Source organism: Octodon degus, unplaced genomic scaffold, assembly GCF_000260255.1.
Source record: "Octodon degus isolate 3935 unplaced genomic scaffold, OctDeg1.0 scaffold00045, whole genome shotgun sequence".
Lineage (NCBI taxonomy): Eukaryota > Metazoa > Chordata > Mammalia > Rodentia > Octodontidae > Octodon > Octodon degus.
Window position 1 is genome coordinate 2,070,866 of NW_004524621.1, and position 16,020 is coordinate 2,086,885.

Here is a 16,020-nt window from a genome sequence, read left to right on the forward strand (position 1 = left end):
TCCCATACCCATTGACTCCATATTTCCCAAGTAAACTTTTGGCATTATTAACTTAGCTTGTTCAGTTCTTCGCTTGAGGCAAAAAGAACCTGGAATATTTTTGATTGGTGAACCATTTCTAAAGGAACTACTCAATAACACAACCTAATTACATCCTGTCATAGTTCAGATTCTATGTGTCCCTAAAGGGTCCATGATGGCTTGGCTCCAGCCTGCAGCACTGCTGGGAGGCAGGGAACCTTTAGGAGGGGTGACTTGTGGAAGGAAGTGATGTCACTGGGGGCGTGTTCTTGGGGGACTTGGGGGACCTGCTCTTCCCCTCTCACTGTTTCTACTTCCTGTGGCCAGGATGGAAGCGGCTTTACCCACCATGTGCTCTGGTACTGTCTCGCCACAGCCATAGCAACCACCGTCCTTTTTACCTACTCACAGATCTCCTAGGGCTGCTTCCAAGCAACACTGGCAAAATTGAGTCATCAAGAAAGCTGACATTGCCCTCAGGCTGACATCTGCCAAGCTCTGCTCCAGAATAACCCCCAAGGCACATGGACATGTGTGCTCTGACTGCCTCCCCTCCCCAGCCCCTGCATTTGCTCAGCTGTCTCCACCTTCCTGCAGGACCAGGCCCCAGGATGCCCCGACTGCTGCAGAGTCTGGACCCATTGTGAGTGCTAGAACAGGGCTCAGGGGTCTCTGGAGGGTTTTCTTACAACACACCCAGCATTTGTTAGGAGGTGGCATTCTCAAGAGAGGGCCAACAGGAGGCCCAATAATTCATCTAGGTGTAATCTCAGCTACTAGCTGGCAGGGCAGGTGGGGGGAGTTTAGGATTGAAAGTTCAAAGCCAGCCTCAGCAATTTAACCCTTTCTTATTAAAATAATAAAAAAAGCCAGGGATGTAGCATAGTTGTAGAGTGCCCCTGGGTGCTAACCTCAGTATCACAAGAAAACAAAGGAAAGAAAGGAGGGGAAGAAAGAAAGGAGGGGAAGAAAGAAAGAAAAGAAAAAGATAGAGAATCAAAGAGATTAAATCTACTGGAAAAACAGCTACCAAGGCCACTCAGGACGAGCAGAGATGGGTCTGCATGTGGAAAAAGCCCCATATCAACCTATGCCATCCTGTGCACACAGAGCCTCCATCATTTTACTTCCAGGAAAAAAAGTGAACCCTCAACCACACTGCATGCTCACCCACTACTGAACCTTGGACACTGTCCCTGGGAGGAGTCACATCCAGGTCTGTGGTTCCTTTAGAAGTTGAGAGAGAGCAATTGGAAATAGTATAAATACGAACCGCTGGTGGTCAGGGCACCATTCCTGCCTGCCCACCCCGTGTTGGTCAGGCCCACAAACCATATGCTAAAAACCTTGCAAGGTCATAATCCACAAGCTGCTAACCCATGATCTGATATGCTACCTTGATAAATACACCTCATCACAACCTGGAAAACCCAGACTGAGTTTAGAAATCTCAGGTTCCCAGGAATCTGGTCGCTTGGCTGGAGATGGACCTTGTCCACTGGGCACTAGCTCAGCCCCTCTCTCCGTGTCACCAAATGCAGGGTGCCTGGGGTTTCTCTCCAGACTTTTGGTATCCTGAGCAAAGAACTAGCCTGGCACATAGAAGAGGTAGTGAGGGTGTTCATTATTGAAGGTGAAAAAGAAGTGTGCTCCACGGGGCTGAAGCACCCAGTGAGAAGGCTCAGTGACCGAGATAAGGGAAAGGGGCGTTTTTTATCCAGAATCCACAGATTATCTCCGTCTCATGAAAATAAGACATTTGGGCAGTCATCCTATCCAACACTCACTTGGTGTCACACCATGTATAAACTGTCCTATCAAAAGGGCATTGTCTTCCTGTCATATGTAAATGAAGGATCAGGAACTGTGTCTTTTGATTGGCTGTGCCCACATGCAAATAAAGGTTTGAAAGAGCATATTCTGATTGGGCCTGTGAACAGCACCAGATTCCAATGAAGAGTTGAAAAGAGCAGATTTTCCAGTTGATCCAGAATAGCACCTTTCTGACTAGTTTTTGTGTACAGTGATGATGGCATCACTGTGTTGGGAGTGTTCCTCCCTAGGACCCCGTCTAACCCCACTCCGACCCTCCCCCTGCTCTGTCCCCTGCTCTGTCCCCATCTCCCAGGAACTGCCAGGCACTCTGGATGCAGCTCTGTGGACAGTCTCCACCCATGTCCCCATGAAAGCTGTGCTGTGGCCACAACTGGACCAGCCCTGGGCCTAAGCATGCACACTGCACCACAGCAGCAGCCCTGGGAGGGCAGAAGGCACTGCAGGGTACCCAGCCAAGAAGGCCCTGGGAGTTCCCAGGGGGTCTTCCTTGTCCCAGACCCCAGGCAGGGCAGATGCTGCATGAAGCTCCATCTCCCCAACCCCACCAAATGAGCATAGCCTGGTGCCCTCTCACACCCAGCACCCGCTCTGTGACCTACACTGATTGTCACCCTGGACAACCAGGTCTCTCCCCACAGTAATGTCAAGAGGGGTTCCATTTGTGTCTCTACATCTTGGAGGACTTGCTGAGATCCTTAGCCCCAGGGAATCAGCAAGAAAATTGCTAAGTGTCCCCTGGGCAGAATGATTCCTTTCTGGGGTGGCCAGAAGGACAATCAAAAAACCAGGCACCTGCCTGGTTGAACTGGGACTCTGGCTGGGAGTAGAGAGAGCAAGTAAAAACCCAAGCCTGCTGCTTCTCCAGGATGGGGATTCAGAACTTTTAGAAATGTCCAGGAACTGCTGGGTGTCGTGGCATATGCCTATAACCCCAGCACGGGGAAGGCTGAGACAGGAGAATTCAAAGACCCCTGGCCTACATAGTTAAAGACCAGCCTGAACTGCATAAGAAGATTCTATCTAAAAAAGAAAGAAAAAAAGAAAAAGAAAAGAAACAGAGTGGCACCCTGGACATGATGGCATCCCCAAGCCACTCCCACTGGAATTTATGATGTAATTTCTTTTCTGTGGAAAAGAAAAGAGATTTTGGAAGCTATCCTAGAACCCAGTAGTACTGGGGTCAGGAACTTCTCTGGCAGTGTTTCTCCCAGATAAAGAAAGTTGTGTGAGGAGAAGTGGGCTTGTCTCCAAGGGGCTGTGTGTTGAAGTGATGGTCACTGCAGCAGCATCTATCTTTCAGAGGACTAGCCCAAAAATCACCTATCCCAGAGAGAAATCCAAGAAGAAACAGAGATGGCACCCTGGACATGATGGCATCCCCAAGCCACTGCCACTGGGATTTATGATGTAATTCTTTTCTATGTAAACCCTGCCTTCTGGGCACCTCTGTGGCTCACAGCCCAAAGCACCCTGGTGAAAATGGGCTCTTTCCTACTTGTACCTGGACAGAAGCTTTTCCCTGAAGGGTTTTCACCTCTCTGCTTGTCCTGACTGGGTTCTCCTGTAGTTTCTCTCCCTGGCATGCACATGGCACCCCTTCCCTGTGTCCTCAATGAGCTACATCCTCAGCTCCTTCCACTTTTAGAATTTTGAAACAGAGTCTCACTAAGTTGCTAAGTTGTCCAGCCTGGGCTCAAACATACAGTTCTCCTGCCTCATCCTTCAGAGCTCACATTTGCTTATGAGGCACCTGCCATGTTGGGTGTGGGTCACCCTGACTGCCGCAGCTTGTTCAGTCTCTCCAGAGACCCCGTTCCAAGCACAATAACATTCAAAGACATGGGGGGAGAACATCAGCATGCAGACTGGGACATAACTCAGCTCCTGGCACCTGTGTCTCCTGTGTGTCCCTGGGATGAGACTAGAGCCAAAGCAAGGCCTGGCCAGTGAGCCCTCACTGGAGCTGGTGAGCATCGCCCAGCATCGCCGTTGGCTGAGCTGAGACTTGTGCCTTCTTCCCTGCCCCAGGATGCTCAGGGAAGGCCAAGTGTGATGGCAGGGCTTGGCAGGGGTGGGGCCAGTGTGAGCAGGCCAAAGGAACCTGGTCTCAGTGGCCTTGGGAGTGGAGAGAAGCTCAGGGGTCACCCCAGCCTGTGGGGAGTGAGACAGCAGCGCTGTGAGCTTTCCCACACGCACCAGGGCTCAGAGTTCTGACTAGTGCTCCTCCCACCCACAGCTGAAAGCAGCCCAACCTGTATGCCGTTGTCACCAGTTTACAATTTAGGAAAGAGAATCTCTGTGGGACAGTGACTTGCCCAGAGTCACATGGCTCCTGTGTGACAAAACCGAACCTGCAGTCAGCTTCGGTGCTGTGAGGCACAGCAATAGGGCGATGTCTACAAGTCACCTGCAGGAAAACCACTTGGATCCAGGTTTAAAAATCAGGTTAGCTAGGCCTACTGGCACAGCCCTCTAATCCCAACACCTGGGAGGCTGAGGCAGGAGGCTCTCCACAAGTTCAAGGCCAACCTGGGCTACATAGTGAGTTCAAGTCCAGCCTGAACTACTAAGACACATGTGTCAAAAGAAAAAACTCTGCCTTGTCCCACAATGTAGGTTCCTCCATCTCTGGATGTGGGGCCTAGGACTCTGCATCCATGAAAGATTTCTTTGACTGCTGGGCACATTAGAGTGAAAATCTCCAAGCTTAACTGAGAACTGGACTGGGGGGTCCGTTCAGAGGCAAAACAACTGTACACATGGGAAGCCCTGGCTTCCAGCCCCAGCAAGGAAAAAAGAAAGGAAAAGAACAAGAAATAAATGAACTCAAGCATGCCTGTGCAGTCTCGTGTACATGAGGGCAGGTCCACGTGGGATTTAGCAGGTCCACCTGAAGTACACAGCTGGGGATGTACCGCCCATGCAGTCTGTTTGCGGTGTTTATAAACACAGCTGCAAAGGGATCAGACTTCAGAGTGCTTGGTCACTGAAGCAGGCACGGACACTCTCCATGGGGCTTTATTTCTAACTTGGCCTTTGATGGCAGAAATCTTGAGGTAAAGGACTGCAGCTTCCAGACACAATTCTTTCTCATGGTTCTATGTGGAATCAGAAACCAGGAACTCAGAAAATATCCTTTACAGTACAGAGGGATGCAGTCCCAGCAAGAGGATTCCTGGCTGTGCTTGGCAGAGATGCCAGCCTGTTAAGAGGGGACTGTGCCCACTGCCATTCCCAGGAGGGCCACCTGGAGGATTTCTGGTGTAAGTCCACCTGGAGCCCCAAAGCCTAGCAAAGCACAAGGGTGAGTGAAGAGATACAGGAAGATGAAAAGAGATGAGAGTCCATCTTCCTGCTGAAGCAATGGCCATCACTGAGAACTCTGACAGCCACAAGTGCTGGCAAGACCACAGAGCAAAGCAGCCCTTCCACACAGTTGGTAGGAAGGTGCACTGTACAACCACTGTGGAAATCAGATGGCGATTCCTCAAAACCCTACAGCTAGAAATTCCACGTGAGCCAGCTATTCCCCTCCTAATATCTTCCCCCAAAGAGTTAAAGACATCAATCACATTGCAGCGATCCATGCACACCCATGTTTATAGCAGCACAGTTCCTAACAGCTCAATCTTGGAAGCGTACAAAGATGTCATGTCTGCATCTTGTCCCTGAATAACTACTATGAAGACAACAATATGGAAAGTATTAATTATTGTAACTATCCTACTAACCTGTTTTGAAATATTTCATTGCTATTTTATTTTTTTCTCATTAAAATGAATTTTAGAAATAATTAATAAATAAATAATCTCAGACACAGCCTAATGTGCATCAGCAGATGAATGGACAAAGAGTGCACATAACATAGAGGACTACACACCATGGAGCACTACTCTTCCATAAAGGATAAACTTGAGCCATTTGTAGGAAAACAGATGGATCTTGAGACCATAATGTTACATAAGATGAATCAACACACAAGCTTAAATATCACATGATTTCCCTTATATGTGAAACCCCAAGCATAACAAATTAAAGAGCAAAATAAAACATCACAAGGAATAGGAAGGTAGATCTTTTGCAAAAGGAAGGGGACCAAGAAATAGAAGGGGACGAAAAAGGGGGTAGGAAAAGAATAAAGATGCATTGTTTGCATGCACCAACACCACAGATGAACATAATCATGTGATGCAAACATGGACTAATAAAATTTAAAATTAAACAAGTGAAAATAAAAAGCATACAGTCAAGGCTGGTAGCCGTGCACGTCTTGGGGTTTCCAAAAGGACAGGAAGACCATGTCGCTTCTCCTTGGGCCTTTGCTGGCAGTGCCCAATAGCACACCCTGGGCTGCGCCCAGAGCCAGGCTGGGGAGATGTGGCCCTGGACCACATGGTGATGGGATACACTGGCACCCTGCATGGGTCCAAGTCTGTTTTGTGTGGGTTCAGTGGATTAATATAACACCCAGTGTTTTCCAAAAACCACGTCAGCCAAGGCGACCACAGCAATTAAGTCGTCTGCCGTCTGAGAGGGGCTTGGCTGAGGCTTGGCTGAAATGAAATGTATTTTGGAAGGAAAATGGATAAAGGCTGCATGCTTTGCCTCCCTGTCAATCTCCCTATCATGGGCATTAGGCTCTGAACAGCGAATGTTTCTCCAACAGGAAAGTTTCTCAGAAGCCACTGGTCACTCGCCAGAAGAGCTGCTCCCCAAGAAGCCCTACACCTCAACCGCGGACCCTGCTCAGGGACTCCAGCATACTGGGCAGAGGAGGGCCTTTTACCACCTCCCAAAACCACAAGGTCTTCCCCAAGAGCATCTCTGAGCATTGCCTGGCTCCCCATCCCCACGCCTCAGTTTCCTTTAGGCAAAAGAGTGTCTACTGCGGGGCAGTGGAATCCTGGGCTTGACGTGGGGCACCTACATATTCTCTGCTCTTTCCTCCAACTTTCCACCCCCCTCCCCAGGAGTAAGAAGGGCAGGACATGTTGTCTTCATCCCCCGGGCACGTGCCTAGAAATGTTATGATTACTTCCAGTTGCCCATCTTTAAACCAGAGGGATTTTTTTAAAATTCTTTCTTGAGAAGAAACTATATGCCAGGCACTAGAAAAGCACAGTTAAATCTTACCTTTTGCACAAGACAGGAGCCAGTCCTTCTTTCTTCCTGTTTTTCCCCAGGAATAAATGACAGTGGGCTTTCCTCACCTTAAGCAATAGGGTGCTGGTAGACCAGCTGTCTGGGAAGAAAACCAATTCCTGATCTGTAGTATTTGCCAGATTCATGGTGGAAGTAGTCCTTCCATGGATGGTTTCAAACTAACAATTGTTTAACAACAAGATGACAAAATTCTTAAATATTCAACAATCAGCTCCCAGCAGTTGGTACAAGCTCACCACTGTCTGGGAAGAATTACCACCATTGCCCAAGACATGTGTTATTCATCCAATAGAAATGGATAACTGTGCCCAGGCATTGACCAAGTTCCAACAGAAGAAGCCAGGCATGGTGGCACATGCCTATAGCCCTAGCATGCGGGCCACTGAGGCAAGATGATCACTGCAAGTTCAAGATTATCTTGGGCGATACAGCCAAAACACAAAGCAGAACAGAATTCCAATAGAAAAAACAGATGCAGAGGAAAACTGCTCTGCCATTAACATCTTAAAAAGTCAATCCAGCCCACAGGAACAGTAGGTAGAGCCGTGTCTTTGTACTACCAGCTTGGAATGTTCTCTTCCCTTCCGGACTTCACCTCCAAGATGGTGCCCAGGGTTGAAACAGCGTGGTACCCCACAGCAAGGAGGAGCCAAGCATTCACACGCAAAAGGAAAGCTCTCTGAATACATGAGGGTCAGCACCAGACTCACAGTTACTGGGCCCGTGGGGTACAGGTCACAAGGAAGCTGATTTCTGTACAACCTAAGTATTCTGCAAGTATGTAAGTTGCAGTAACAGAGGAGAGGAGACCTTGAAGAAAACCAAAACCCTTCCCTATACCACTTCTATCAGTCTGATTACTGCATGAATATTTTCTTATCTGAATCTCACAGCAGCCTCAGGATACAATACTAGCTGCCCCTTATTGAACAAGGAGGCCAAGACTCAGAATTAACTGTAGCTTCTGCAGTGCCCACTGCACAGCAGGACTCTACCCAGGTCCCTTAGCTCAAGCATTGTTTGGGGTTTTGTTGTTGTTGTTGTTGCTCTTATTTTTGTTCCTGGTGGAAGGGATCTTGTTTTTTCCAGGTTTGTTCTCTTTCCCTCATAGGGCATGTAGCTTAGTTTTTTGTTTTTGCTTTTTTCCCCCCTATAATAGACTTACACTTTATCTGCTTTAATAAAAAGAGTTAAACTGGGTGTGGTGGCGCTCACCAGTAATCCCACCTCTGGAGAGGCTGAAAACAGGAGGATCACTACAAGTCCAGTCGGTGTAGTGAGACCCTGAAGACCCTGTACTAAATACAAAAAAAGGGCTGGTGAGATGGCTCAGTGGTCTAAAGCACCTACTTAGAACAAGCTTAGGCACCTACTTAGAACAAGCTTAGCAAAGCACAGGGACCGCGGTTCATCCCCCAGCACCACATGCCAGACAGTCCCGCCCCCTGGTGGGCAGAATGGGCCACACACACACTAAATAAATTAATTAGTTAATTAATTTTAAAAAACAAAAAAATAATTTAATTAATTTTTTTTTCAAAAAAGAGTTAATAATAACAGTTGACAGAGGTGTATCTCAATGTGCTCAGCACACAAAATAGATAATTATAGGGGCTGAGGAGATAGCTCAGTGGTATAAGCACCTGCTTGGCAAGCACAAGGTCCCAAGTTCGATCCCTGGAACTGCATTCTTTGCCAGTCTTGGAACTGTGCTGTGCTGGCTTAGAAACCAGACATGGTGGAGCATGCCTGTGATCCCAGAACTGGGGAGGATGAGACAGGAGGATCACTATGAGTCCAAACTGCATTGTGAGACCCTGTATCAATCAATCAATAAAAATAATGATGATAATGAAACAGTAATTATAATATTATTGTTTTCCTAATGTAGTTGTTAAAGGGAGTACAGACCACTTTGCACAAGTTACCACAGACACAGGAGGAGCAGATGAGCCTTGGAGGGAGGGCTCTGAGCCGAGTTCTCCCTCCTGGCAAGATGTCATGGTAAATTCTCTGCACAGTGAGCTGCAAGTCATTGCAGGTGTCATTCCTTCAGTGACTACATCCCACAAGGCAAAAGGAGACATGGTTTCTTCTCTGAGGGGGGCAAGAAGTTTCCAGAAGGTGGGCATTTCTCCACTGGCACAGTTCCTTCATAGCCTGCCCTACCACCTGCACCCAAGGGTGGCACCCACCTGGGCCCAGAAGCAGCAGAGGTGAGGCTTGACCCATCTACCTGGACATGTTCATAAACACCATCCCAAGGCTGTGGAGATGGTTCAGTAGAATAAATGCTTGCCTGGAAAGTGCAAGGGCCTGAGTTCAATCCCCAGTTCTGAAAAAAAAAAAAAAAAAAAAAAAAAAAGATTAAAAAAAGCCATCCCTCTGTAGTGATGAGTGCATTCCACAAACTCCAGAAGCCAGAGGGAAGGAGACCTCCCAGGTCAATTCTGAAGGTGCCAAAAGTGTCCCTGGGTGGGGGCTGGCACTGGAGGCTGTGAGTGGACCCTGAGCAAGAGCCAGGCCAGGCCAGCATGGCCACACAGTCCATCCAGTCCAGTCACCACACTGTGTGTACCAAACACTACAACCTCCCTCTCTGGGGCAGCTAGGCCTGCCCAGGAAGCTGTCACTCCAAATGACACATCCTGCGGGGCCACACACCTGCAGGAGGATACCTGCTGGGCGAGTGCTGACCCTCTCACAGATACAACATGGTCCCCTGCAGCTCCATGAGCCCTGAGCCCCCTTGCAGGTGGAAAATGAAGCCTGGCTGTGAAGGCATGGAGCCACCTGCAAGGAACACAGTGGAAACCAAGACGGAAGCTCAGTGTTTTCTGTGCACACACTGTGTGAGCCCACAGCCCACTCTGGGGAAGCTCTCTCTGGATTTGCGTATCTGCAGACTGTCCCTCTGACTCCAGGATCACTCAAAAGGACAGTATCCAGGGAGGAACAAGCTGTCCACATCCACCATGCGTGTAACACTACTCCTAGCCAGCCACCCCAGCAGGGGTACCTTCCAGGACCAGGAAGGCAGGCCAGCTGTCAGGAAATCACCTGCTCTGTCAAAGACCCTAAAAGGAAGGCTAAGCTCCACCCCACACACACACCCCAGCAGCAACATGGAACCCTCCTGCCTCGGCCTTGGGACTCTAGCTACAGTGTCCACACCTCTCTGTGTCTCTAGCCACACACTTGTCCTGCAGATTATGCCTTGGAAGCTCTGTCCAATTCTTTAAAATAAAGACATGAAAGACAGAAACGGAGAAGCATAAGAACAACGCCAGGTGTTTTGACACCTGCCTATAATCCCAGGACTCTGGGAGGCAGAGGCAGGAGGATTGTAAGTTCAAGTAGAACTTGTACAATTTAGCAACCTATCAAACCCTATCTTGAAGTTTTTAAAAAGCTGTCACATACTAAAAGAGCAGGAGGCCTTCATCCGGGAAGACAGTGATGAAGGTGGGCATCCCTGCCTTGCGGGGCTGCCCCATCGTCCAGAGGGCTGGTGAGTAGAGGAAGCAGCCCTCCTGGGCCTGGGACAAGCCCACACCAGCTCCCTGCAGGGCAGCCTGGGAAGTCCTCAGCCCTCTGCACAGGGTCCATCAGCAAACCCAGCATGACCTCCTCATTTCTAGAGCTCTGTCCTCAAATTCCTCCCACATGTGAAGATGGAGTCATGTGAAGATGGAGCCAGGGAACCCGGAGCAGCAGATGGAAGGACCCAGTGTCACCCTGCACCACTGCGGCTCCCAGATAAGCCACCTAATGCTGTTCTGACTGGGAGAGCACTCATCCACCCCCTTCCCACCACAAAATAAAGGGAGACCCACAGGCAGAGCCAGCACCTCCTGCTCCCCAGTGTGACGCTCACACTCCTGGAGGTGAACATGTGCAACTCAGGGCATGAGGACTCAGTTGAGAGCTTGTTTCCTGTCACTTCAGCAGGTGCCATGTCATACAACACAACCTGCAGGGGCCACGGGTACTCCCAGGACCCACACGTTGGAGGGACAAAGGGCACAAAAGGAGCCACATATCTACAAGCTGAACTGTCGCTGGCAAGAGAGCCAGGAGGAGCCCATGGGGGCCTCAGGCAGAGGGGGCATGGAGACAGGTGAAGACAGTATTGAAAGGGAGGCTACAGGCAGGGTCTTGGGTGAGGACAGGAAGTGCTCAATTCCTGAGCTCAGACAGCATCAGCTGAGGTTCATGGTGGGTTGAGCCATTGCCAAGGGGTGAAGGATTTGGGGAACCGAGGCAGAAGCAAATCAGGCAGAGAAAGTGGACTGGCCAGGTTTGGCTCAGAATGGCTGGAATAGGACCCAGAGGGTGGGGTACAGGGGCCAGGGTCAGGAGGGAGAAAAGGCAGAAAGGACAGGAAAGGCAGGTGACAGGGTCAGGAGAGGCACGACAGTGACTGAAGGACAAGGAGACAAGCTGAGATGGGAAACCATGCAGAGGACAATGGCTCATGGCTCCCCAGATGTGTTTGTAAAGTCATTCTCGTATCTTCAGTTAACCAAAGTCACAGAGTAGTGAGGACAGACAAAAACACACATTCTGAAAGCCATAGCAGGAGGATAAAGACCAGCAGGAGGGAAGGCAAGGCCAGGCCACATGCTTGCGACATCTGGAGAAACACCAGGGGCTCAGCTTTCAGTACTGAGAGTGCGATGCATGCCAAAGAGGAGGCTTCATGAGTTGGGGTGACCAGAGCCATGTGCAGTGAGCTGCACCTTTGATGAGCAGCACTGACCCTCTGTCTCCACCACAGGGACCCCCAGCCTTTGTCTGCAAGGGGTCAAACTCCAAGGAAGGGAAGGTGACCCAACTGGGAGCGACCCATATACCTGGGGCCTCCAGGGTAGCATTCTGCTGTGGTCCAGAAGGGTCCAGGCCACCCTGTCCCTCAGCCCTCCTGCTCTAGGACCACCTAGAGGGACAGGTCACCAAGGGCACATAGGACTGTAGGTCCCTAAATTTATTTTCTTTGTTTTTAATGGTTTTGGGGATTAAACCCAGGGTCTCTGTACTAACTATACCCCAGAACTTTCTTTTATTATTCATTTTGAGACAGGGTCTCATTACGTTGTTAAGTTACCTGGGCTAGGTTCAAGTTTTCCAAAGTTTTGATCCTCCTGCCTCAGCCTCCCAGAGCGCTAAGATTGCAGGCACATGCCAGCAGACCCAGCCCAGAAATTTCTGAGAGCTTCTAAGGAAACAGTCAAAGAGCTCAAACACTCCTGTGTACAGCACCGCACCACGTTTTAGTTCCAGTATTAAAATGCAAGCAGCCTTTGTGTCTCCTTCGCGGCTGGGCTGGCTTCCATGAGCCCTAATGGGCTGCAGGGCAGCTCAGCAGCAGAGCGCTTGTCTCACACTCTGGGAGCCTTGGGATCCAACCCTGGCTGCACCAAAGGGGGAAACAATTCTTGGTGGATCTCGTGATGAGAACAAAGAGAAGGGGACAGAAAGAGCCCAGCCACACCTCAGATGGGCCTGGCCCTGTGGCCAGGAGCATCCCTGAACCAATTCAGCTCCATCTTCTCATCTGCAAAATAGACAGAAATCACCATGCAGGGTCCAGCTCCCCCTCTCCCTGACCTCTGTGGCAACCCTGGCCACCTGCTGAGGATCCCTGAAAAGCAAACAGCAACAGCCCAACCCAGAGAGGTCAGGGTAGACAGGGAGCCCAGAAACAGAGAGAGGGGGTCTCCTAAGACCCAGAGGGGGTGGGAAAGTGCTGTGGGTTTTTCTCCTCTTTTTTCTTTTCCCCCACCCTGCTCTTAGCCTCACCCCTAAGCAATTCCATGTCCCTGAGTTTCCACAGGAGATATGGATCTGCAAGGTGCCCTCAGGTCTGGGCCCTGACAGCCTTCCCACAGGCTGCTTCTCAGAGAGGACTCCTGGTCGCTGGCCACTGCCACTAGCCCGGCTCAGCTTCTCAATTCTGATCTGAGAGTCCCCTGGGACTCCCAGGCCTGGGTATTGAACCACCTGATCCTGGAAGTAGTTCTAAAATATTTTCAGCTTCCAGTTCTCCACCATGGCGCAGGATCAAAGTGAGAAGGAGAACCCCATGTGGGAACTTCGAATTCACAAACTGTGCCTTAACATTTGCGTCGGGGAGAGCGGAGACAGATTGACGCGGGCAGCCAAGGTATTGGAGCAGCTCATGGGCCAGACTCCTGTGTTTTATAAACTAGATACACTGTCAGGTCCTTTGACATCAGGAGAAATGAGAAGATAGCTGTCCACTGCACAGTCTGAGGAGCGAAGGCAGAAGAAATCCTGGAGAAAGTCCTAAAGGTGTGAGAGTATGAATTAAGGAAAAATAACTTCCTTGGCTCCAAAATACTGGAAGCTTTGGTTTTGGAATCCAGGAACATATCGATCTGGGCATCAAACATGACCCAAGCATTGGTATCTACGGTCTGGGCTTCTATGCGGGGCTGGGTAGGCCAGGTTTCAGCATTGCAGACAAGAAGCGCAGGACAGGCTGCCCTGGGGCCAGACACAGAATCACCCAAGAGGAGGCCACACGCTGGCTCCAGCAGAAGTATGATGGGGTCATCCTTCTTGGCAAATAAATCCTTGTTTCTGTTCAGAAGGCCAATAAAATGTTTTCAGTGAAATGTGAAAAAAAAATGAATAAGATAAAATATTTTCAAAGCTCCATAGATAATCTGGCACTCCCGTTGCCAACCGCTGGCCTGTATCTTCCCCATGCCTGGTGGGCATTTACCATGGTTGCCTTGGAATTGCTTATTGTTGCATAATCCATCTTTGCATCTCATGTGAGCTCCTTGGAGAAATAACCGAGTCCATCTCGCATCCTGGCCTTCCGCCAGCCGAGAGGGGCCCATCTGCCCTCACTGCATGCGTTTACTGGGTAAATGAAGTATATGCACCAACGGGGTTTTTAAGCAAGCATTCACTGCTTTGGTAATAAAAACTTATTCTAAAATAAACTTTTAAATCTCAAATTAGCAACCAGCATTAAAATCATAAAATATAATGTTAAGAGGTCTCTGGGAAACATGAATTTCTGTATCCCATGTGGTGCTACCAAACCCTTGAATTGAGGGGAGTGTAACACAGCATGGCAAGTGCGGAGGCTGCCAAACTTTTTGCAGGGCAATAACCGAAGAGGAGGAGACCAGGCTGTACAATCGTGCTTCGACAGATTGTTTTCAGGCCAGTGACTACTCTGTATGACACTGTAATGAAGAATACATGTATGATACATGTACCAAAACCCATAGAATGGACAGCACGAAGAGGAAAGCCTTGCATAAAGAGAGTTCATTACCAACCGCCCATCAATATCAGCTCCTGAAGTGTGACAAAGGTACAACTCACATGCAAGATGTTAGTAACAGGTTGAATAACCTTTATCCAAAATGCTTAAGATCACAATGCTTTGGGCTTCTGACTTTTCCTGATTTGGGAGTAGCATCCTTTGTAGGGCTGGAGGAATCCAGTGTTACGGAAAAGATAACATTGCAGCTGAAGGAGCTAGGGGGATTTTTTTTCCCCTTAGGGATGCTGAGGAGACTGTGTGTTGTCCCTGGGTTGGATTCCCCAGCACTGGGAGGAGTAGGGGTGCACCCCTGTGCTTTTGTGCACCTTTATTCTGACTGTGAGCTGTCATGTGAGGTCAGGGGTGAAACTGTCCACGTGCAACACCATGCAGGAGCTGGAAAGTTTCCCATTCTGGAGCCCTGCAGAATTAAAGATGCTAGCCTGTAACAAGGGGAAGTAGGAGAGGGAGAAAAGGAGAACGTTCGAGGGCTCCACTGCTCACATTTGGTAAACTGAAAGCTGCCCTAAAAACTAGTCTACTTGTTCACTTTCAATTTAAAGTCCTGTCGATAATCATGACCAGCTAGAAACAACTGGGAAGCCTAAGGACAGAAGCTGCTGAGGGCACTAAGACGTGGCCCTCGCGGTGCTGACTTCGCAGCGTACACGTCGGCTTTGGAAAACCTCATGCTCGCTGATTCCGTGACTCCGAACACTCCAAAAACCTTCCACTTACAAGGATGGGAGGTGGGGCCCTGCCGGTCCCTGCAAGCCCGAAGTCCGCGTGTCCTACCCACGGAACACGACTGCATGGAAAGGGGGATGCCCCGGACCGTACTATTATGTGGAAACAAGATCGTCCTGGGAGACGAGACGTTACTGCAGGAGGAAGCACACTCGCGCTGCAGGAGATGTTGGAATTCAGAGATCGTGAACAGAGTTTAAGGTTTCCTAGTCAGGGGCTTGAGTGTTACCAACAAGGCCGAAGGAAAGACGATCTCCTTTTTAAAGACCCGGAAGTTCCGATCCGGGATGGCGCACTGATCGGTGCTCAAGGGCCCTGAATTACCAGGGACTTCATACTGTCTTCTCCTCTCTGCCAAGCACGCACACGAGGCCAGGTCACCAGGCAGAGTCAGGAATTTTGAGGTTCTTCTGCAGGCTTTGTCCCGTACTTGGCCTGTGCACCGCCCCTGGGGGCCAACACCGCTGTGCTGATGACTACTGGAAGGTGACAACAGTTCGCCAATCAAAAAGGCCCTTTCCCAAAGACTTGGAATCACCTCGGGCCCTGGAGGGCAGCTGCCTGTGACTCAGCTGTGCCTGGCTCTGTGAGCTGCCCCCTCAGGACAGGCAGCACACTTTCCACGGAAAGCTGTTGGGGTCCCCATGTGACCCGGAAGAGCAGAGGCAGGGGTGTGTGGCTCCTGACACCTGCCATGAAGAGGTCCTGCCCTGCCTTCCAGAATGACGGTGCAGGAGCCATTAGAAAGCAGGGGTTACCAGGATAGCCAGTGTCACCATTATCTGAACTGAGTCCCACCTTAACCTGTGAAAAAGACCAGCGTCCCCAGCAACATTTCCACTTCCAAAAGTAGTATCAGACTCTCTCTCTCTGTCTCTCTGTCTCTCTGTCTCTCTGTCTCTGTCTCTCTCTCTCTCTCTCTCTCTCTCTCTCTCTCTCTCTCT

The 16,020-nt window shown here is 49.7% G+C and overlaps 1 pseudogene; it reads left to right on the top strand.

Moving 5' to 3' along the window:
• The first annotated feature begins 13,072 nt into the window (after window positions 1-13,072).
• Window positions 13,073-13,616, top strand: LOC101589138 (annotated as a pseudogene).
• The last annotated feature ends 2,404 nt before the right edge of the window (window positions 13,617-16,020 follow it).